The following is a 26233-nucleotide window of genomic DNA, read 5'->3' as shown; positions in this document are numbered from 1 at the left end:
TCGTACCGACACACGTGCCACGACCGCCCTAAGTATTCTGTCGATCAAAACCAATGGTAGTTAATAGATCTCAAATCATTGTGATCTATCGATGAGGAACGTGCACTTGTAATATGATGTTAATGGGTCACTTGACGCTTCAAACCTATACTGGAATAGCATTGAACTGTCAATGGAGAGTTAAAAAATCAGGTGAGAGTAATTCTACTGAAGCTATCAGCCCATTGCCCAAGCCACTCATCATGTTCCCATGCTCTTAGAACAATGAACACTCTATTAACCTTCATGTGTCATTTGAAGGATGATTTTGTTGAATGAACAATTCAATGTTTTTACAACCTGGCAATTGGGATTACAGATTTCATAAACGAATTGTATACGAACAGGGAGTAAACTTGAAATAATCATAATTATTATAGTAAATGAATTATAATATTAACCTGCAGTACAATTATCATTAGTGATTGTGTTATGTCTTGTGTCTGACACATTTATTGTCGATAGATGACAACGAAATGAGGAAATAATCAGTCTCTCGATAGTTTTCTTTTATTGCAAACAGGGCTCACTTGTATTTTTTGTGATTATTAGTGGAGGCTGCATATTCTTGAATTAAAAAATCAGGTTTGATTCAGTTTATTCACTTCAACAAAGGAAGCAACTACCCGGATGTAGCTCAATAATATACAAGGAAATCCACTAAGAACTCTAATATTGTTGTGGGCTGGTCTACAGAGTTCTCTTTCCAAGCATGATTAAACGAGGAGAATCTGGATGATTTGCGATTAACATTTGTTCAACATGTATGTGAATAGCTGTGGCAAGATGGTTCACGTGAGATATGGACGACTGAAGCGGCCGAACAAAACATTGATAACTCATAGGTATGTGGCGGTTAGTGCTTAGTGCAGGGTTGCAGGGTTGCAGGGGAGTGTGCGGTGCGATGCGGTGCGGTGCCGTGCGGAGCGGTGACCTGCGGTTAGTTGCAATAACGCACAACAATGGGCAACGTGCGGCTCCCGTGTAAAAGCTGCTCCCCACTCTGAGTTATTCTGTGATATTGTCACGCCGGGGATGCCGGTCTCGCGCTTAGTCATAACGATGGAAAACTTGTGTAATCGGTGCCATATCTCAGGGGGACCCACCCCCGCCCAGTGACCGCGGAAACAAAGTGCGCTATAAACCAGGTCCGCTACCGGGGGCTGAGACCCCGACATGAGTATGAGTACGCCCCTTGACAGGACAGTAACGCGCAATAACTAACCACGTTCAATAACCCCGGTTCACGCCTTAAAGCTAATCTCAGGTGCCGTTCAATTATCGGCATAACTTTATTATTCGCGACCTGTGTTGTACCAGTAGTAGTCTATCTACCAGTTCGGTGAGCAAAGTGGTTCAACTCCACAAACCGTGACTGGACCTCAAAGGTTCAAGTGTACTCTACTGAGAGTATAATGATTCATTTTACTCCCAAAGTGCTCTTATAATTTAGAGCATAGAATATGGATGAGGAAAGAACTGTAATAAAATGAGAGGGGTAAAGCGAGGAGGAAGTGAAGCGTTGATGTTGGGGAAACGAAACAGTGTAAATAATTCTTATTCCAACATTTTCCAATACAGTAGCGTTGATTTCATGTTGGGAAAATGAATCTGAATATATCGAATAAATATTATAATATAGGCATTTGAAATGCAACATAACATGAAAGTATTAGACAATGTTGTATAATAAAATTAACATATTTGCTGACTGGATTAAAGATAAATAAATAAATAAATGGTAGAAAACTGTTTTTAAAATAGAACTTAATAGGAAACTATCTTTTGTTCTGTCTCGAAAAATGATATACGTATGACAATGAATATCGGGGGACCGAGCTTTGCTCTGGAGTATAAAAGCATAGAAAATTTGTAACGAATGGTTGAATTTATAGTTTTTAATTATTATTTATTCATTTTCTCAGTCGTACAATTGTTTTTACAGTTATATGAGGAGGCACAACAGACTTATGCCCAAAACTGTCTCTTTTCAAATTTATACTACAGTCCAAATCAAAATCTAGGTTGAGCTATTATCACTCATCAAAATAACAATTTATTCACACTTAAAAAAACAAACACATCATCAATTACAAATTGATATACTATGAATTCGATTTAGAATGATATACTATGTTAGCTAAAATATTTGTTAAAATACTATGTACCACTAACAGCATCTAGTTACTATTTTTGACTTTCTGAAGTAAACATGTTTTCTAGAAAAAGAGAAATAAACGAAAATAAGTTTCTCTTGTTGAATTTTTCTTCTCGTAAGATCAGCTGGATGATCCCACACATGCACTCGTTCACTCTCTTCCATTGTTTCCAAAATTTCCAGCTGTTTTTCCAAGGACGTATTTATCGTTTTAATGTCCTTCAGCGAGTTATCCAAGGGTTGAGACCTAGTACAATCGAATCATCATATCATAAACCTACTTTGTTCCAAATTTCGTGAAGATTGTTAGAGCGGTTTTCGAGATCCATTGAACAAAATAACCACATAACCATATAACCACTTAACCATTTATTTATATGGTTATATAGTTATGTGGTTATTTGGTCATATGGGTATATATATACAGAAATTTCTCGCTTAGTATAATGGGATAAGATTATAGTCATGAATAATAATAATGTTCATGTTCTGAGTAAAGCGAACTACAAATGTGCGAATCTAAGCAACTTTTCTGTTACTTGAGGTCTCAGTCACCTGTGGACGAGTCAATGATTCGAGTCTGAAGCTACTGTTATAATAGATGGTGGAATTCAAATTTCAAATAGTAACTCAACATAATGAGATAAGAAGTGAGAGTCGTCAAGCAATCAAGGATCGCTGCTGGCCAAATTGACAATAATGATTGATGGACAATGGCTTCTGCCAAAACAAACAATATTAAATAACTCAGATGAACAGGTTGTTGTAATGCCGCAAGGGAATTCCTCTTGATAAACTGAACTAGACCATTGCAGCTTTTTGCAACATTCCCAGAATGTCTCTCAAGAATCAAAGTATTTGCACATAGTATACAGCGAAGTTGTAGCTTAATACCTTTTCATACTTACTTTTGATAGTTACTTTTCATAGTACTCTCAAGCTTGAACGCGTATCGGTGAATCTGGTTCAATAATGCTCTTATAACTCTTATTTGTAGTATTTATGATTTATCCAATGTTTTTCTGTATTTCATGTGAAAACGATCCTGTCAGGTTTTGATGATGTCATAGAAAGGTCTAATATACTTCCATTTCTTACTTCTGTCAGAATCGTCTATGGATTTGAACTGGTTGTACTGTATTTACTTTTCTCCTCTTTCTGATTGTATTCGTTTTTAATTCTACCACTAGACTTGAATTCGAGAGAAATTTCAGTTTTTTTCATATTCGCGATTTGAAAGAGTTTTCCCCCATTATTTATTACATACTTGGATATTTTTTTCTTCAACTTACCATCTATTGTTGTATGATGTTTTGTATTTGTTGTAATTCAGAATAATTGTATTGGAGGTTTAAGGGCAAGAGAGGGCTGGCTGCGCTCTAACTTCGCCCTTCTAGGATTCAAATAGAGGCAGCTTTGCAATTCAGTTCAATTTAATTCATTCAGAGAGGAAAAATGCATGTCTACGAATTTGATACGTGGAGCTCTCAACTCAAACTATTCAATTTTTGTGTTATGAAGATACTAGGCAATATGTCAAGCATTAAAAAAGCAGGAAGAGCACTTGCATCATACCGGATTTGTCGAATGAGTAAGTCTTATTAGGAATCTTTTTCCTCAGTGATATCAGTTATAGCGGACAGCAGAACGTTTCTGCACAGTTCTTGTTACTGTAGCTGATGAACTCCAGGATCATGAACATGGTTCTACTCCATATTCAGAGTCGAGTTTTAGAATTAGGTCCAACTATTCCATACCAAATCGGAAATGAATAGCTGATGCAGAATAACAAAACGTTTCATAGATGATGATATTTAGGTCGAATTCCCTGCTCAGTTCAACTTTCCAGTATGCACAAATAAAGGCGCTTGTTTTAGCGACAGGCCTCGGCGTTATTAGAGCGTTTTGTTGAGTCGATGGTTCTGCATATCCAAAGAGATTGAGAGAGTTAACAGTAGATTGCACTTCCAGAGCAGGTAATAAAATGTGACGAGCTTGTTCCATTCCGGTTCAAGTGAAATATCAGGCCTAGAGATATTGTCGCTGTTCTTTACCTCGCTGCAAGCTGCAGGATAAGAAAGCAGCCGGTGGTGCGAATAGAAGAAGAAGAACTGTAACGCTGTCAGTCGAGTATCCAGAAATAAATTGTCGCCGGGTTGTTTGCTGGCAAAGTTGAAGTCCTCCTCGTTCGCGCTCGCCAAGACAAACCCTCGATTGTAATGGCCTCACTCCTCACTCGCTCGCTGTTAGCTCTTGTATTATTTCCCTAAGCATTAATATACATATGTCTTGTAATCTAAATGCATAAATTCGATAGTGCGCGAAATTCAACGCTTTAAATCATACGTGCAATTTCATTCGACTCTTTAACAACACTTAAGGGCACACTTTACTGAATAAGACCATGCATGCTGCGTCCGTTATGGAGACACAACTCTCAATTTACAACGATGTTCCGATCCCAACCACCTCCCACCCCTACATACACAACAACTCCATAATTTACTCCACAGATATTTGCAGCATTCTTGCCGCTTTCTATCTTTTACGATCAAGTGTAACTATGTTGACGGTGTAATAAGGAATCAAGCAAGTGGAAAATGGCATAATATACCTATTTTCTCGTCGTTGCTGGCACACATCAATAAAACCTGGTCAGCTATTCAATATTTCTATATGCAGATACTGAGAGAATAGAAGTCACTTGCAAGCTCCAAATGAAGAAGTTTTATCCAGGTGATATCGATTGAGTTGGATAAGGAGAAATGGGAATACTACTTTATAGCTGAACTGATATTTGATTGGGTCAATAAAATTCACAACACTGTCACCTGAACGGGATATCACTTGATATTATCTACCAAGTTGATATCCTGAGCCAAATCCACTTCCTAGTGAATATACATTCATAAGAAATAATACTATAAAATCAGAGCTCGAGACTATAAAAATGGAACTGAATGACTTTATTGCATATACTCATATATAAGTTGAAAATAATTAGTATTTAGTTGATGTCGTTTATCTCTGCCTTATCAATTATCTGCTATTTCAGTTCAGTCCTCCAAAGATTTGTGGATATTATTACACTCGATATTTATTACAATTACTTGTACATAGTATGTTTATTACTCACTGATAGAATCAATTCTCAAATATATATATATTAGTGTTTGATTAACCCAAATCCATAATGTATTAGAACAATTTGGCCCGGTTGCACGAAAGCCGGTTAAATTTTAATCGTGATTAATTTTTTTAAATAGACTTCTCCGATTGGTTCTTATGGAATTAATCACAGTTAAAACTTGACCGGCTCTTGTGCAACCAGGCCTTTGCATTCTAGATTGTGAAGGGCTATCATGGGTATATGTTATATACTCGTATAAACGGGCCAAATCCATTAGATCTACTTGTTACTTATCACTGATATAAAAGTATTCTAGTGATTCTAAATGGAACTTTTAGAATATATTCTATCGCCAATGAATCCAATCACCTCCTTTGTTAGGAATTCCAATATAACAGTTTGAGGATTTTTATTCATAAAAGTTGGTTCATAGGGTCACAGTATTTTATTGTGTGCTCTTAAACTCTTAGACTACGAATAAACACTATGAAGCCTTTGGATTCCTCATCGGGTACCAAAAACTGACCTCCTAAACATCTCACGAGTTTATTTTATTCATGAAGTGAAATAGAGGCTACAAACATCATCCTCATTTCGTGACACGTAGATCAAATTCTTAGATAATATAATTTTTGAAGGGCGTCATTAAACAACGTGTGTGGGGTGGATTCAGTAGTTTACTGACTGCATCTGAGACATCCATCATTCAATCAGATGATTCTGCTATGTGAACTAAAAGCCAAGTGTTCGTTTTAATCTCTTGTCACGTTTTGGTAACGGAAGAGGAGTGATCAATGATTGTAACACACAGAGATGAAATAAAGCAGTATATACGGTATTTAGGATCAAGCTCTCTTATTTGATATTCTAAAGGGCTAGTGAGATAATGGAACGTGAGTTTATCAAATTTATCAGTTATGGATATCCTTGAAAATTGGCGTAGGGTTTTCACACAGTGAGATACGAAATGTTGTGCATCAAAAATTATTCAAAGAAGCCAGCTGCATTGGAAATGAAATCCACATGAGAATTTCAACCCTCAACAGCAATACAAATGAAACGAAGTTCCAGGCTTTCGCCAATACACATAATACGAGTATTTCAATAAGATCATCCTGCATTTAATGTTTGACGAAGAATGTTTACCCATCGTGAAAGAGAAGTCCATGTTCAATTCAAAATATCTTGCATCCGAATATTTTCTTTCTGCTGGTATTATTATTATTATTATTATTTCCATGAAATTATCAGCTCTAATCATCAGTTAATTTGCACTAATGTTATTGTTGATTTGTCAAAATTATAATTTTTATAAAAATGGCTTGCTAGAGGAGTTTATTGCTGTATTCAAATTTCTGCTACAGGCAAATTTGTGACATTGACATAGTTTCGATTGTAGGTCCCGTGGGTATCACAAGAGAAAAGTCATAGGAATAGTTTCTATCAGTTACAATTAGTAGAGTACCGATAACAAATGATCAATTGAGCTATCAAATTGAATGGAAACCTAAACATTTGGAAGAAGGAAATTTCATTCATGCTGACACCTGTTTTAAGGAAATCCCGATGATTAATGAAAGATCTGTTATAATATTAGTCGCTTCACGTGGAAAATGATAGCACGAGCAATGAACAGTGTTATTCATGAATCAAACCATGATAAATGATTCCTCCATGGTTGAGCTAATTAATGAACTAATAAATAAATAGTCGCAATGTCTTCATCCAACGCTCTCCAATTTCTTGCTCTTTTGGTGAATAACTCAATTATACAATAGAATTGTTTTCCTGTATAAAGTCATAACTCCAGAGATAATATTCTTTGTTCATTTGCTATTTCTCTACTCTCAACAATTATAGGAAAATCTCAGTCGATTCTGAACGTACTTTACATATCGACTAGGGATTGAGGAGAATTACGTTTTTCGAAGTAAAAAACGTATTAGCTGTATCTTCAATTGCAAGAAAGAATGTACGTGGGTGATGTGTTATAAAATAATACTGTTTTTGGGAAAATGCCAGACCGTATTATAATAACTTGGTCAAGGAACCCACGGGCCAATAGCCTGGGGCGCCAATCACTAGCCTGTATAACATAGGTCACCTTATATAATGGACATTATTCTGTGATGCTTTTGAAATACTAAAGTAATAAAATATTTCATAGCCATATCTGTAACAGCTTTGTACTATCAATAAGCGTTTCTCACCTATAAAGATAGGCCAGCCATTGAGAATACATTGGTGTCACAGAGGTATGTGGCACATAAAGTAGAGCTGAGATTGGTAAAAAGGTCAACGAATGTTGAAGAAAAGAATATTTTGCTAGTTATTTATTCGTTCAACTTGTACAATATGGTGTTGGTAAGTGGCGAAGTATGGTGAATCCTAATGGAGAAAAGCAAAAAGGAAGAAGAATAAGAGTGGTTAAGTGTGGACAGGGATTCGCACTCACTATCTGCGCAGCGCATGCCAATGGCTGCTGATAACAACAGTCAGAAGAAGAGAAGAAGACACTGCCGCTGTCGCATTCATAGCTGGTGCACTATTGCTCCTCTGTTGCACCAACGATAACGCAAATCTCAGGCCTCATCATCACCTCTTTTGGAGGAGACCTGCTTCGGAAACAATGCATCGATAAGTGAGTGAGTTGATGCCCAATCTTATCGAATGGAAAATCATGTTATTGGTTTATTCTTTCATATTCCACATAACACAGCGACAAAACCACCAGGTCTGAAAAGCGTTCCCAGGGATGTTACATTTTCTCGCCTGTCTTGTAGTATTTGATGGTACGTGTATTACTGTCTATTGTGAACTCTGGAAGTTCCATAACATTTATAAAGTGATGATAATTCAGAGCAGGGACACCGATTTCATAAAGCTGACGTAGAATACAAGTACTTACAGGATAGATAGAGTGGATACAGAAAAGGATTTATTCTAGAGTGATTCGATTATGGAAATTTATGAGTTTCATTTTATAATGCATTGTTATGAAATCATATCGACAAACAAAGGTTTATTCATTTATCAAGGGTAACAAATCTGCAACGTCAAAAATAGTGTTCCAAGCATTCCCTCCAATATCTCTGTCAACTGATGATTTTTTGAAAAACTGAAGGTTTCACACTCAACACTGAAACTATTGTAATAGTCGTAACAGATGAAATATTCAATAATTACATCATATTTGATGCCATGTAAGCTCATAATCAGCTCATAACTTTTTATCAATCGTTGGAAAGTTATTTCCACAACGTTACATAGTATGTTATTTTTCTGTAAATGACACACTTTCAAAACATATTGGTTTGTCAAGACTATCTCTTATTCTGTAGAAGATAAAAAACAATTTGTCAGATAAAACTCGTTTTCATTTTTCTGAATAGATGTGAAAAACTGAAAAATTCAAACCACACCCAACCACAGTTGGAAGGGGAGAGGGGATATACGTTCTTGTCATAGTCATTCAATTTTAGCTGTTTTACATCCATGAAATCAAGCCAGTAAACAGCTGATTGTAGAACAAATAAACATATGATTCTCATTACACCATACTATACTGTAATAAAATCATATGTTTTCTTTACAGTCAAGTATGTTTCCTAGTTCCGAATTGGGAACAGCAAAACTGGTTCAAGAAACCGTCTTTTAGCGCTCCAGGTGGAAGTTTTGTCAACTACAATCAAAAAATTACTGATTCGAAGCTTGTAAACTATGTTGTTTATAGAATGCATGTAGTAATGTCAGCACAAGCAGGTAATGTTTTCTGTTTTTCAATTATTCTTTTCTAGGTTATTATGACAAAAAATAGTGTAAGTTACTTGGACGTGAATGCCTTATGCAGTGCTCAAATGAAATTCTAGTCTCGACTAAACGCCTCGACTAGAAACATCATTCTCGCCTGCAAAAGTTCCCTTCCCGCCCTTGTGGCTTAAGATACTATATTACCTCCCAACTATCCCAAACTGCAAGGTCAAAAATTTCCCTCTATAACAACATTGTTTCCCTCTTACGTTGACTTGACAAAATTTTTTGAATAGAAAATTCGCCCTTTTATTTACTAAATTCATTCACAAAAGCCATAATAGCTGGTAAAATGGTTGAACCATCAAGATGATTCTATATTGACAAACCATCCATACGATAACGCTTCCAGATCGTAAGATTTTCGAGAATATTTACTATTTCATATATAGGTTATCATTTTTACATAGCCTCTAGACTGTGTTTTCCAAATTAAGGTTTAGAGCAGTTTGGGGCGAATGCCTTTTGTTTTTACCTGGATTGTATTTGTATATGAATAAATAATATAATCACTTTTTGTTTAATTGAGAAGTTGATATTGTGGTAATTATTCATATTGAATGAAAAAGGCTAAGAAATTGTCAAAAACCACAGATTTAATGATACTTAGAAAGACCGGTTTAGGTTATTACACCATTGTCAATCTCTAATGAACTGATCTCCGATGAAGTTTATCAGAGATTGACAATAATGTAATAACCGAAACCGGTCTTTCTAAGTATCATTAAATCTGTGGTTTTTGGCAATTTCTTAGTCTTTTTCATTCAAATAATATGATAATATTGAAGGGTGGCTCATATCGGTGTTAAAACAACCTACTTTTGCTCTTTTCAAAGAAAATTGCTACTGTTCAAATCGGGAGTAGGGCAATAGTTACATTATTTCATGGATCTTAAGTGACTTTTTTTGACAGGGGTCTTATTCCATAGGGTATCAAACTATATCATTGATCCTTCTGCAGAAACGGTAAGCTCAATAAAATAGTAAGTTGGAGTCTAGTTATTTTCTGAAAATTGATTATCTTTGTGAAATACTGAGCACGTTATTTGGGATGAAATTCAAATGGAAATTTGTTGAGAACCTTTACTGTAATAAATAGGTCCCTTAGACTTGTCTGTTCCAAAAGTAGGCCGAGTTTGAATGGTTTATTGAAACAGATCCCACTCCTATTAATTACATCCCTAATGGCTTGTCCAGATTCAATTCATTTTTGAACCCTTCTCACTGACTGTTTGGAATTATTATGAAGTTGAGAGGCGTTAAAGCTCAAAGTCAAGCAAGCAGTCGGTGGCCCTTCAGAAGAGAAGAATGCTCACATTCTCCCCTGCAGCCTTCAACCTTTTCCATTATTAATCCCATCATTCCGATCACAGTTTATGATGCATCTAACTGTTTCTGTCCGGCTACAGTTCAACTCATATCAAGTCAAGTCAAACTTAATAGAACATAAGTCTTGATGTCTACAGAGGAGGCAAAAGACCTACAAGGTGGATCTCCAAGCAGAGTTATAAGCTTGCTTGGAGGCACAGGGAGAACAATTATCAAATGTACCCGTCAAAATAAACACATATAGAAGACGAGTCCGTGATACTGAAACATGAATAGGAGCATTAAACCAACTCTTAACAAAACTTAAATATATAATTTTGAAAATGTATGTATCTATGTCTCTTGTTTATAGTATCTTCTCTTCTAGTACATTCCTGTCTATGTTTCTCTCCACTCTAGACAGTCATATTCCATCCTTTAGAGCATTCCATTCTTCTACCATTCGAGATCTCTCTTTGGGTCCTATTATCATTACCATTTATCAAATATTCATTCACGGTATTTAGATGAAAACGGTAGGAGCCACGAAATGTGTGCGCAGTGGCCAGCAAGCTAGATTGCGTCATCGCCACCAACCGAGGTTTTCAACACCTATTGGCAATTATTTATGGAACATATTCTTAAAAACATATGATTGGATATAAAATGACGTCAGCTACACCAGAAATTCAGCACAAACATGCGCGTGACACCTACCATCTTCTCGCCGGTGTATTCAATTACCGGCGTGATTACTTTCCTTAAAATGGAGAAAATATCATGTGGTGGAAATCATTAACATACTTCCCGATTGCTCTACGAAAGCTTTGAATTTCACCATCTCATACTATTTCGAATTGATAAATGTATTCAATGGTATCCATCCAATTGCTGGATGAATAATTATGATTTTGTGATTGCATTATCGCACCCAACTTGGTCCAACTATAATTTATTGACTGAAAACTCATCTAGCACCTTCACCATGAAATCCTCTCCCACTGGAAACGTATTGGAATCAAATAGTGTGCTACTCATACACCTTATTATTGCTGCTAGTGCTGTACCAACTTTTCCAGTGCTTTGAGACTATAGAGCTTCCACTTTAAATACCTACTTTCACCTTTCCAAAGCAGCTACTGCTCATAACACACTTAACTTACAGCGAGGAGATTCGTGAGGTCGACAAAGTGTTCATTATTTACAGTGGATGAGGGAAGAGGTAAGAGGCCAGTGGCTAAGATAGCGCGATAGCCGCAGGTTGGAAACGCTTTTCACGACCAAACACTTTCTAATACCTACAAGGTGCGTGCCAAAGTAACAGCAAACGTGCCATCATACCAACCAGTGGCTCTTGTGTATTTATTTATAAAGAGGGCGGGAATACAGTGAACACATCCAAACGCTTCGCGAATGTGATAGATGAATATAATTTTCGCCTTTATCTATCAAGTGTAGATTGCTGCCTGTGTAGGAACTTGTTTTCACTGTCGTGAATATTTTATTGATTGTTAATAATTGTGAGGTACGCGAGACTCACACTACTATCTTGATGAATCCTTTTCTATTAAATAACAGCTTCTATTGACAACAGGGCTCCTTCCATTGACCGCTTTCGTTGCTTGCATATTATATTTGTATTGGCTACCGGCCTCGCAGCTCCTACGTGCACTTGCTTCTGGCGCTTACTTCCATTTCGATGATGACTTACAATTAAGTGATAACACTCTTTGAACACATAAGTCTTCTCAGATGCGATCATCGAGGATAGCTTTGCTCTCCGAGCTGTTCTTAACCTTCTATTCAGCTAGCATTCGATTGCTTATAAAACAACTTTGATCATTTTCTGTATCTTATTTTCTTGTTTCTACATTCTCAGAGAGTTACATTCTATTTGAATCTTCACATCTATGGATTGATTTTTAACTGATATTAATGTTGATTAACAATTTTACTTGATCATGACCAAAACTGGAATGAACATACTAAATTATTCCGCAAGTAATCAATGCGAGCTACTAGTCATAAATACCAAGAAATGTAATATATTGGATAAAGACTTTGATAAAGGTTCCAGAACTCTTCCATTGCTTAATACGAACACATTCCTGTGAAAATATATGAACAAAATCTATTCATGAAAAATCAAGCTATCTTGAGAATAATTCAGCTTTTGCAAGCTCTTGCATTTTGAGAAAAAAATTATTTCATTCCATCTGAAATTTGAATGGAAATTATAAATCAATAATGTGGGAAATATTATGATTTATTAAGATGTACGATTCTTGGAATCATGGCACTTGTCAACTTGGTTCGTGGACTTGATCTTGGTAATCGAAAACTGATTAGAAATTAATTGAACATATTTTTTTCTGTGCAACTTCGTTTCTTTCTCCAAGACTGATATTAAATTCAAATCCTAAGTTTTCTCTCCCTCAGAAGATGTTGCCCTGAAAAATAACTTTATTCATCATGTATAACTTTGTAATAATGTTCCTTTTCCAAATTTCATCAACTTTTTAATATTCGCATATGCCATAGGATTCGTGTATGATTCAATAGTATTCCGTAGAGAAAATGTTATTATTATTATTATTATTATTGATTTGTTGCGTTTAGCCGCTTTAGAGCTCTTGCAGCATTCAACACGTCAAGTTGTAGTATTATTCTATATGCTGGAGTTGCCTCTATCCCCTGATAGCTTCATAGCATTCACCCACGTGTAGGGTACTCTTTCCAACAGCCTTTGATTCAGAGTTCTTGAAAGAATGTTAACATCTAAATCTCTCCATGATGTGGAGAGCTCGTTGAATAATCTTATTCCAGAATAATACGGTCCTTTCTCGAACAAAGTTGTTCTAGAAACTGGGTAATATAGGATGGAATTCTTATTTCGGGTGCCATAAGCATGTTTGGATGTGTTTGATTCAAATTTATGCCCATTTTTCGTAACAAACATAATTGTCTTGTTATGAACAAAAAGTCTTGTTATTTCCCAAGCAAATCAATCCCAAACAAAATTTGATCACGTTATCATGATTAAGAAGACTTTAAATATAATTTGATCCATTGGATTATCATGTTAAATGATAATAATTGACTTGGGACCAGCATGGAGAAATCAACTCACTCTCTGATGAAAAGAACAGAGCAAGTTCAGAGTTTACGCAGCGCAGGATTATTACAAATAAACCACTTGATGAATCTCGATGTTCTTAGTTAATCCAGGCTCAACTCAAATTCTATATATCTATGGTGATAAATTGCAATTTCAAATTGAACTGTGATTAATTTGGTTGTCATCGGTTGACTATGGAAGAGGTTTTGATGCGTCGGGTGATCAATTAATTATCTTGCTCCTACACTTGTTCATTATTTCAATTGGAGCAAGCCTAACAAGTGAATGCTCATTGGAGGCAGGTCTGCTATGGATGCTCTGCTATTATCAGAATGTCTTACATTCACCCACAGTGTATTTAACCTTCTCAAACCGGTATGCCTCATGAGTGTGTCACTTGGCTAGACGTTATGATTGTATTCCGATCTGCTCACACCGGAGTAGATGTGCCTGCCTTTCACAGATAACAGACTGATCATATTAGTATAGCAGTGGATCGCCTGATAGGTAAACATTAGCGCTGCTATCCGGCTACAGACTGAAGCGGCCTCTTGATACAAGTATCCGAGCTGGAGAACAAGTCTTAAAGCCATACTCAATTGTTCTTAGGCTCAGGACGACCATAAATACGCATTAATATGCTCGATTAATGTCATCGCGTACAATGGACTGAAGCGGTATCGCCTTTAGTCCCAAGTCGACCTGCAGCTCTCGACTTTGAGAAAGAGAGGAGGTTCATTGTGTGGCCTGGAGAGAGCGCCCCCGAGCGCATTGTCTTCCCTTTTGAAGCACTGCCGTCTCTCAATCAGACCACCTGCCATATCGCACTTCTTCCGTAGATGAGTCGCCAAATTTTTGTACTATTCATGAAGAGCCTCTCTTATCATCAACATATTATAATATGATGATAAATAAAAGGCCTCGATTCATGACATACATAGAAATCAATGGAATCACAATTAAAATAGTAACCTCTAAAAATATTGTTGCTTGTTGATTGGAAAAATTATAATTGGATGGAGAATTTCTCATAATTTTTAGTTATTCGTACAATGTGGTTACGAAAAAAATATATTGCAATCAGCCTACACCAAAAAAAATCTACTACATAAATCTATCTTCTATTATTTATATTTGTTGATACTGAGAATTGCGATCCTCTTCTTATTCTTATAGTTTGTGAGCTAAGTCAGTCTGTGTTCTTCCCAACATCATTTTTTACATCATCGTTAGCTGAACACATCCTATTTTCAAAGATTTAGTCTGAAACTCTTCAAGTTTCCAAAATGTGATTAATACATGACATGTCTGAAAATTTACTCAATATCCACGTGACTCAGAAATAATCTCCGTGTAAAATTTCATCTCTTTTCTTGAAACCTTACTTTTGCTCTTCACAAACAAGAAAGCGATAATCTATATTAATAGAGTTGTTGATACCTATGAAAAATGAGCAAGGATGTGTGGTTCTAGTAACCTTTCTCTTTTATTCGAGTCCTTGAGGAATTTATTACCGGCAAGGTTGACGCCGGGGGGACGTTTGAAATGAAGACGGTGGAGGAGCGAAGTGGAATGAGCCAAGTGGTGCCTGGGAGGCGTAATTAATAACGGGGGTGGACGGACACTATATAGCGGAATGACCAAGTAGTTTGGAATGGAAAATAGAGTACAGACCAGCTGATTTATTTGAAAAGGATAACTGAGAAGCGATAATCCTCTTACGGGTGCTTCGCATGCGACCATATCTCGCGCCTTTCTCGGTCCAGCTTGACGGTAGTGCAGAGATAGCTGGAAAAGAGGTTGGTGCGAGGGAGAGAGGAGACGCCTTTGCGTTTCTCGACGAATTAAAGCGACCGCTTCACACCTGCACCGGCACCGCAACCCTCTTTATTAAACAATCAGCGGCGAAAAAATTATGGGAGCAAACAGAATTAACATTTAGATAAGGCCGGTTAGCCTAGGTGAGCAGAGCAGTGCAGAGCAGAGACTAGTCGCCCTCCAACTCTCTGCAGACGGACGTCATCTGAGCACGCGTTGCTGACCCCGCGGCTATTGTGCCACATATCAAGTCACCATAGATCTACAGACTAGGCAATTCCCTATTTCACCTTACCTCACCACACTGAAGCCCTCTACCCACTCAAGGATTTGCTGCTCTGATAGAGACGTTTCCTTCAATACGCTGTTCACGCTTAACATTGTCATATTGAAGTTTAACACGGAAATCCAGTCGCCTCAATAAATTGATTGAGAACTGAACGTGAGGTGCCACCAGCACTATTGTCATCACACCACATGCTCATTCATTCTATTAGTAATAAAGTGGAGAAATCAGGATGCTGCTCTGACATGGATAAACGAGTGTTTGAGATAACGGAATACCGTAAATTATTTCGGAATTTAATTCTGTTATCTTTATTTGAAAGGCTGAGAAAACCGAACACCGACTATCAAAATGAGGACTGTAATGGAGCATTAGATTGTGCCTAGTTATCCAACAAGAGAGACTATCATCTCAAGATCACAAATATATTTCTCAATTAATCATTTTTTCACTAACCATGATGCTATTCAACAAGAGAGATGACATCATTATAATATTAATATCACAGATCTTTTTCTTACAAACTATCAGATCATATGGATCTCTGGTACCAATACCAGAGTACTTAGGACCAACTATTGAACATGAACAAAATGCACTTAACGGTTGTCATGAATGTCTTATTTTCATGTAATCCTCAGATGTGGCCAGAAGAAAAGTCACTCTTGGTGGTCGGAATGTCATCCAGACAGGTAGACAGCTCTATGCATCTGTCAACACAGTGAGCTGAGGACATTATTCATAATTTATGTGTAGCCTTCATCGATTCCTATCTCTCCAGACGAGACAACCTTGAAACTTTCTTTTTGAGTGACTTTTTTCGAACTACCATTTCTCAATATGCTGGATCTCCAACAACTCCATTATTTGATACGATTAATCAATAATTACAATAATCTTCCAGTTTTCCTTCCGAGGTGAAGAGTTCGCTGACGGACTGATAATTCTGGAGTTACTCACTTTTGGAGAACAGCACTCCATGGAATGTCAAATTTTAAATGATGGAAGTCGATAACTATCATTGATCAAAAACGCAAACATGAACATAAACATGAAAAGTCTCAGCAAAGAACTAGAGTAAATAAATGTTGAACTATTTATTATTATCATAATAATATGTTGATTCATCATTATTTACATGTACTTTTATTTATTCGTTTATTCAATTATTTTTTAGTTTTCATAGCATACAATCTTCCTTGATACAGACATATCAGAATAAGAAGATCAAGAGAATCGTAGGCTACTAAGTGTCTTTCCTCTTGGAGTTGAGTTAAAAAATCATCTCAGCTCTAATTTAAACGATTCATCTCTGATTTTTAATTTAGTTAAGCTGATTACTATTATCATGTTCTAACCTTGCGCCAACTTGACTATGCTTCTCATTAAGATACCTTATCGCTGCTTAATATTCGCCATAATTTAAAGTTTTTAAATTATATCAAGCTGCTGCATCTTTTAATCAATGTGGAGAACTCATTTATTCGATGTCACTGACGAGGAGTTAGTTGCACAAAGCATTATCTCCAATTGGAGAACTTGCCGGTCAGTGTAGCACCTCACCATGTAATTAGCAAGGTACTTCCTTCACTTGTCATTAATATATGCACTGGCGTGGAGCGTATTTCAATATCTGACCATTAAGAAAAAATAATTATGTTAATGAGTTCATTTAACAACGTGTTATTCCTCGATGGCATAATTATAGAATATAAACAGGATGTTCCCAACAAATTTCAATTGCCCACACGAGGGTTTGGCCATTGAATAGCCTTCATCAGATTACCTCTGAAGAACCTGTCATGGAATAATCATAATTGACGGTTCTTGTAGTACCAACAGCCTCTTATACACCAACGTCATTTTTTTAATAATGAAACAAGCGTAATACAATTTCCTAATATAGATGTTCTGATTAACTATAATTTCATCTATTCATGTGTAACATGCAAACTGGATCAATGAATGCTGATATTTGAGTTTTTATTTCCTTACCGATAAAATGACGATTCCACTTATGAATCATATTCTGGAACCGAGTTTGCAATAGCTGTATTTCCAAACATGGTCTTGGTGATCAAGTTTTGTTTCAATGATTTAATTCTCAAGAAAACTATCCCGACTCAAGTTACACCTGATATTGAAGAAGGATTTGATAAAATGTGTTTGCTATTGGAGGAGTGCATATTTCAGTTTAGGAAGATATTTTTATTGTTATCGAAAAGTACAACACCCCTCAACTTCATCCTAGTAGGTGACAAGGGACTTAATGTACTGTGAATGGATTTCGAGTTGCATTAATTTGTGCATATTGAGTAAGCATGTGTTCAAGGTTCAAGCCAGATCATTATGAAAATCGCACTTCTTATTATTTACTAACAGATAGCCAGTGCTCTGCAAGGGTCTAATTAAAAGCTTGACAAACTGAAAACTTGACCTACTAGAATCTTGAAGAATTTGAAATAGGCCTATAACCATCTTCGGTAAATCAATAGTCTATATGCAAAATTTCAAGTTAATAAGTTGAGTAGTTCAGACGTGATGATGTGTTATTAGTAAATTTCATATCACGTACGTGTATAAGCCAGTTCTTTCCTTCATTAGAGATTAAATTATGTATTTTTGTGTATCTTTATCACTTGAGAGATATGGTCAAATTGGATCATATAAAAACTTTTCATCCATAATTTTCTTAGTAGGACGAGTGATGAATCTTGGTTCAATACACTGGCAAAGATGATGCTGATGGTTTATGCATGTTCCATAACATAACGTAAAGTAATGACAATTGCAAAAAGTTGAGAATAAAATTGATAATTATTGTATGTGTCTGCGAAAGATCCGCGATTTCAAGTAATTTCATTTACAGATCGTATTCGAAACAATTATTTGGCGAGACTCCATGAATGTGTTCAGCTCTGATTAGTGGAAAGACAGATGAGTTGTTGTTTTGTGTCAATGTTTGTGGGTGATAAATGCAGTTACTCCCACTGTGGCTGGTTTCAAGCAATAGTCGAGTACGGTTTCAACGTAACTAGTGAGCTCGTATACAAGAGTAACAAATTGTTATTTGTGAGATGCACTCTATAATGCTGGGCCAACTAGATTTATTTCCATGACAGCGGTCGGTAATTCAATCGCTCCAATTAGCCGAGCTCAACTTTACACAGCCAACATGTTCAGTCGGTCACCACACCAGCCAACCGCTTCAGTACTCTTCCAAAATTATCACTTATCGCCTTCTCAATGCACAACATTTCTACTCATTTCTCACCCCTGAAACTGTCATCAACTGTTATAATTTGAATTGGAACTGCTTATATAAAACCTCTATGGGAAATTTATATTCATAATCATATCATAGCACTCGCTTATCAATGTAGGAATTATTATAATAGTTTGGAGCTTTCATCAGTTTTATGCATGTTAATCAAGCAATCAATCAGGTATTACGCAATTCAATCAACAAAATAAGGACACACCGAAGCAGTTTCACGTACAGTGTGAGATTGTCTTCCAGTTTGGTAATGAATTCTTAATTATTATTATGATGAATGGGTAATTTTTGTTACTTTTATTTGTTTTTTTTTCTATTTTTTTCTGTTTCTTTATCGTTTCTCTTTTATTTTTTCTCTTTTCTCTTTTCTCTTTTCTCTTCTCTCTTTTCTCATCCCCATTTTCCCCGTCATGTGTCGTTCTGAGGTCGGTTCACGATTGGTCTGCTGCTTCCATGATGCCTCTCACTGACACGTCAGCTCGCTCGCCCTCAAGTAGGTATGATTATTTCAATAATAGTAATAATGACGCAGGTATGTTTCTAGCAAATAAGCTCCACTCTTTCAAAAAACTTTTCAAGGCTGCTCACCTTAACGTACAATCACTCAGTTGCCACATTGATGAACTCAGAGCAATCTTCCGTTTTCAGGACTTCAATATAATCGGAATTTCCGAATCATTTTTGAAGCCTAGTATTTCATCAAATTTTGTTGCATTGCCTGGATATAATCTTTTCCGGAATGATAGATTAAATAAAGCTTGTGGGGGTGTAGCAATTTATGTGAAAGAAGGTATCAAAACAAAAGTTTTAATCACATCTAAACAAGAGTATTGTTCCAGACCAGAGTTTATGCTACTTGAATTATCCTTATCTAGTACTGATAAATTACTCGTTGGTATCTGTTATCGCCCACCAAAAATAGGTCATTTCACAGATTTCGAAAATGCCTTGCTTTCTCTTATGCCTTGTTATAACCGTATACTAGTTATGGGGGATATGAACACCGACTTGAACATGACAAATCGTAACTTTGACTACTTTCAACTGACTACAATTTTCCAATGCCTAAACATGACTATTTTACCTCTCGATTCAACTCATCATACTAATGAATCAGACACACTCATTGACCTTCTCATTGTTAGTGATCCCAATGAGGTTGTTCAAGCAGGCCAAATCTCAGTCCCAGCTATTTCTAGACATGATTTGATCTACTGTGTACTTTCCCATAAGATACCCAAGCCAGAACAGAAAATTATCACTTATAGAGACTTCAAAAACTTTGATGAAGCCGCCTTCCTGACTGATGTGGCTCAGACTCCATGGCATCAAATTGAAGCATTACCCTCAGTTGATGACATGGTCAAGACTTTCGAGAATTGGACTTTGACTTTGTATGACAAACATGCACCTTATGTGACAAGGAGGATTAATAGAAAACGACGAGTACCGTGGATGACTGAAGACATACTTAAGATGATGGGACGTAGAGACAAAGCACATAGAAAATTTAAAAAGACATTTGACTTGGACAGTTTGATAGAGTATAGGAGCCTTAGAAATAGGGTTAAACAGGAATTACGGAACTCAAAGATTAGGTACTTGAATTCGTTTATGACAAACAATAGACAAGACTCTAAATCACTTTGGCAGGGAATAAAAGAATTCGGGCTTGGCAAACAGAAATCGAATCCACAAATTGACTTACCATGAATAATATAAATGACCATTTCGTTTCACACTCTAACCAACGCGACGATGTTGTCATTGCTAATCACATCGATGATCTTGAAGAGCAGGTTACAAACTTAGATTTACCAATCACTGATCAATTTCATTTCCATCCAATCTCAGAAGAAGACACTTTCAGAGCAATTCAACGTATTCATAGTAATGCTACGGGTGTAGACAAAATTCCTATTAAATTTATCAAGAAGATGTTATTTGCTGTTTTACCAACCATTACATACATTTTCAACAAGTCACTTGAAGAAGGCATTTTCCCTGAAAACTGGAAGTTTGCTCTGGTTCGCCCTCTAAATAAAGTTCCATCACCCAATAAAGTTGAGGATTTTAGACCAATCAGTATTTTACCTGCATTGTCCAAAGTGCTAGAAAGACTCATTCATGCTCAAGTTGTAAAATTCTAGACAACAATAGTAAGCTTCATAACTTTCAATCAGGCTTTAGAAAATTCCATTCAACTGAGACAGCTCTGCTTCGTGTCACTGATGATATAAGGTTAGCTATGGACCAAAGAAAATGCACCATCCTCACCCTATTTGATTTTTCTAAAGCATTCGATACTGTTGATCATACAGTCCTTCTGAATAAGTTGGCTATTCTTGGTTTCAGTCACAACTCGTTAGTTTGGTTTAAATCCTATCTATTAGGTAGGAAACAATGTGTATCTGTCGGTGACAAAAAGTCAACTTGGAAAAACGTTATGCATGGAGTACCACAAGGTTCAATTTTAGGCCCTCTCCTCTTCACTTTGTATGCTAATGACCTTTCTTCCATTATCAAATTCTCCAGTTTCCATACTTATGCAGACGACCTTCAAATCTATTTAAGCTGTCCCATAACAAAAATTAATGAAACAGTTGAAATAATGAATCAGGATATCAATTCGATAGTGGAATGGACAAAGAAAAATGGCCTTAAGCTTAATCCCATCAAAACACAACCCATTATAATTGGATATTCTCGTCTTATAAACAATATTGACCTTGAATCGATTCACAAAATTAGTGTAGACGGTAATGACATTTCTTACTATAGCTCAGTTAAGAATTTAGGCATTATTATGAATAATACTCTTGACTGGTCAGAACAAGTGAACAAAACTTGTAAAAAGGTATTCTCAGCCATGCATGCATTGAAGAAAATGCACGATATCCTCCCTAGAAACATTAAATTATTATTGGTTCAATCTCTCATCTTCCCACATTTAATGTATTGTAATTCTGTTCTTAACGATATGCAAGTCACTCTGAATGATAAACTACAGCGTTGCCAAAATTATTGTCTACGTTTCGTCTACTCTCTCCAACGCCATGATCATATCACCCCAGCCCACATTGCTAGTTCAACATTAAAGCTTCCCGATCAGAGGCTTTTTCGAATAGTCAAGCTTGTTAGAGATATCTTGATATACGGTAATCCGAACTATTTTAAAGATGATTTCAAATTTGTCTCTGAAGGTAGGAGGATAGATGCTTCACATACTAGAACCGGAGAAAGTACTTTAAGGATACCCAATCATCGAACTACTATTTTCACAAAATCCTTCTTAGTCAGTGCCTGTCGTGCATGGAATGCACTTCCTGTTTCTATCAGGTCCATCGAGAGCCGAGCGAGCTTCATCCTAACTTTAAAAAAACATCTTTTGGAACAAATGACTGAAACTGTCCGGCCCTAGAACGATCACATGACATCCATCCCCACCCATCCCACAAATACAAACCTTTAAACCATGTTATAGAACGAATTGTATATATATATATATATATATATATTATATAAACTCATGTTATTTCAATTATCCACTGCATAATGCTGTTTATTACTGAAAGTCGATAACCCTGATCTACTTTCAGCCTACTTCATTTTATTTATTTGATCTTATCTACCTATATAATTATTTTACTCTATCAATTTTCTGTTTTTTTTTCTCTTTAATATTCATATTGATTAAAACTTTTACAATATTTCCATTAATAAATCCTTAGTTTAAATAAAGAAATTAACGTTTTGGTAGAGAGTTAGTGGGGAGGATATTTTTAATATTCTTTCCGAAGAATGGACATTGATATGTCCAAAGCTCCGCCAATTTATGTAGATGCATAACAATATGATTATTATCTAGAGTTATTATATTACAAACTGCTTTTTCATATCATATACAGTTCAATAATTATTTTCTTAGTCTATATTATGTAAATTCATCTATAATTTTGCTGTATTGTAAGCTATTGTATATAAGTGTATAAGCCAGTATATATTGTAATCTACATAAATAAAGTACTCAATCAATCAATCAATCAATCAATCAATCAATCAATCAATTCTCTTTTCTATTCTCTCTCTTTCTCGTTTTTATCATTCATTGTAATTTCTTCTCAACTTTCTACACTTCTTACATGCTTCTATCCATTAATTTTTCCCTATTGTCTGACACATATTTTTTCAATTGATGACTGTTCATTGCAGTATATTCCGTCTGTTCATCAACTGTTCAAGTTGCCCTTATATTAAACCTCTGTCGTTAAATGTTCTAATGTTTTTGTTTTTGCATTCACAGTTTTACACCCGATTCTGCTTTCATACCCATCCTATTTCCGAATTATGAGATGGAGTGATAGATATGGAGATGAAAAATCATCGAAGAAATGCTATCAGTAGTATCAAGTAGATTACAACTGTTAGATTCTATTTTTCTATTGCAGTACAGGAGAATAGTGAAGTTGCAATAATTGTAGCGGTTGAGGGGTCATAGTCCATAGGATTTATTTAAACATAATACTTGTTGCCCTGATGCAAAAGAGATTAGTGAATGTCTATAGGCGTAGATAGAGTCCACTTGCATTATAAATACGCTGTCATTTGCATTTCTATCGACGCATCTCAGGTAATATGCATATTGTGGTATAATTTTACTGGCTATACCTTCAAAATGTTGCTTATAAGGCTTGTTATCGTTCGCTGTGTTGAGATACAGGAACTTCTTTCTAGTCTTCAGGTCGACCTATCACAGATTGAATTTGATCGTTCAAACCCACACAGGACAGAATGTTGCAGTACTTGTGGAAAGTTGCTTACAATGTTGTTGCAATTAACTCTATGAAACAAACGCATTCCACACAATGAAGGTTCAACAGACCATACATATTCCATGGAATGGCTTTATTAGCCGGCAAAAGCTGGAGAATCAACACGTGTAGAGGTTGTACAAGCAGTAAAAGAAGAGCTTCGACTCAGTTCTTGCTGGTTCGTAGACAAATTAAATTGATGTAATGATAATGTTTTTGATTTCATTTCATTTTCAAAGTCTAGTTCACTGAAAGCTGCATTATGATTTGAAATGAGGAAATTCAGGGAATGATTCCATCGTCATTATAAATAAAGATATATCTTGGTACAATAGTTCCATTCATGAGGGTGAACAGGGAAAGATAGTAATGAATTGAATATTATAATGGATTCTATAACCATAATTCTTTTTCAATAAACATGCTTCTAATCTTCTAAATATGAAATATCACCTTAATCCCTATCTCCAAATGAGCTAATCAAGATTAAGGGAACTTATGACCTGAATTAACTTGGATGTCAAACATCCTCTAGAGCTAGAAATGCAAATAGCATACAGTAGAACAAAATTGATACAATTACAACAAAACAATTTATTATAATTAAATATATGGTGGAAACTCTGATATAGTTCCATTGTCGAATCACACATTTATTCTGAGCAAAAATGAGGAATAGAAAAAAACATGCCAATTATTTGTTCTGCAATCATTTATTTTGATTTCTTTCTTCGCTCTAATACTTCCAAAGTGGTTGACAAATTATGAATTGAATGCTAGCAGATCGACAGAAATATTTTCAGAGTAGTAGGTTTGCAAGCTAACACTGATACAGTATCAACAACAATTTGTCGCTCAGAATCGGTTTTGACTATTATCAAGTTAGAGTGTGATAAGATCGGACCACACTGCTGGGCCACACTTTTTTCTCCTCCTCCTTCTCCTCTTCCTCCTCTTTCTCCTCCTTCTGCTCCTCTTTCTCCTCATTTTTCTTCTTCTTTCTTCATTCTTCTAATTTTTTCATTCTTCTTCTACTACTTGTTTGATAGCAATACCATTAATCACAAGCAGGTTGGTCTCCAGTGCCGGCCATTGTTCGTCCCAGGACCCAGCTAATAGACACAATTCATGTAAATCGGTGAATGACGCCACTGTTGGGAGTTGGACTACAACTACTAGTCTACTACTCAACTCGACTCCCAACAGTGATTCCAACTCAGACTCATTGCTTCACCAAGACTTTGATCAGAAGTCGAACTTCATTCAACACCATTTTCTTACGGTGCCTCTATATGCCTAATAATGTGAATCATTTCTGAAGAAATAAGGTGTTTTCTTGATTATTCTCAACTGCACTGCATTATTTCCCACCTGTAATCTTTCCTCTCACACTAGTTGAATCGAATCAAGCAATATATTATTGGTTAACCAGATCTATACAGTATAATTGATTGGGTAATGGATCTAATGAATTTATCCCAATTTTTAATTGTTTGCTTGTTTGGAAGAAAATGATTCAATAATGGTAATCAAAGGTGCTAAAAGTTTGAGAGAGCCACCCAATTTCATTCCAACAAAATTCTTCTATCATACGAAAAGTGACTGCTTGAACTTCTTATTGGGCTTCTCTTCTTCGCCCCCTCCTCTTCTACTTCTTCTTCTTCTTCTTCTTCTTCTTCTTCTTCTTTTTCTTCTTCTTCTTCTTCTTCTTCTTCTTCTTCTTCTTCTTCTTATTATTATTATTATTATATTATTATTATTATTATTATTATTATTATTATATTATTATTATTATTTATTATTATTATTATTATTATTATTATTATTATTGACCAAAAACGGATTATTATTACTCACAGTTCGTCATGGATAGTGAAATAGATGAGGAATAATGGTATTCAATTTCTGATTCTGAATGTAATGTGTAGCAAGGATGACATTTGCAAGTGGAAGCACATCAAGTGCAGCATCTCTAGTAGCATCGCAAGCGTCATGTTCGTACAAGATCATAAACTTGATTCGTCATGATAGCGACCTTGGCGCTTAACATTTTCGTGTGACTTCGCAGCAGCAATTAAGCGTACGATGTAAGCTACCAGAAAACGAAATCTTGAGACGTTTTTCACTTGTAATATTGTGTTAGTTTCTATTTGGGAACCAGTTTTCGCGACGGGCAGGCGCTAGCAGCTTGTAGCGTACGATAACCGCAATAGATAATCAGCGGCCACAGCACGGTATCGGCCGACCGTTCTAAGAGCTCCATTTCTCATTCGCTCCACCTGTGCGTCGCCCCGTCGCCATCACAAGCGAGTGAGAGAGAGCGAGTCATTCCCCAACATGGGATGAGTTGGATTCCAAATATTCAAGCATCAACTTGTAGTGATTCGGTTGGCAGGTTAGAAGGGTCAGGATTACATCAGAAAGCGTTCGGTAAGCGACTCCCGGGGAACGTAGAACAACTATCACTGCCACCAACAT

This window comes from Nilaparvata lugens, chromosome 3 (genome assembly GCF_014356525.2).
Source record: "Nilaparvata lugens isolate BPH chromosome 3, ASM1435652v1, whole genome shotgun sequence".
Classification (NCBI taxonomy): domain Eukaryota; kingdom Metazoa; phylum Arthropoda; class Insecta; order Hemiptera; family Delphacidae; genus Nilaparvata; species Nilaparvata lugens.
The sequence above is the reverse complement of the archived record's forward strand: the minus strand, read 5'-3'. Positions refer to the sequence as shown.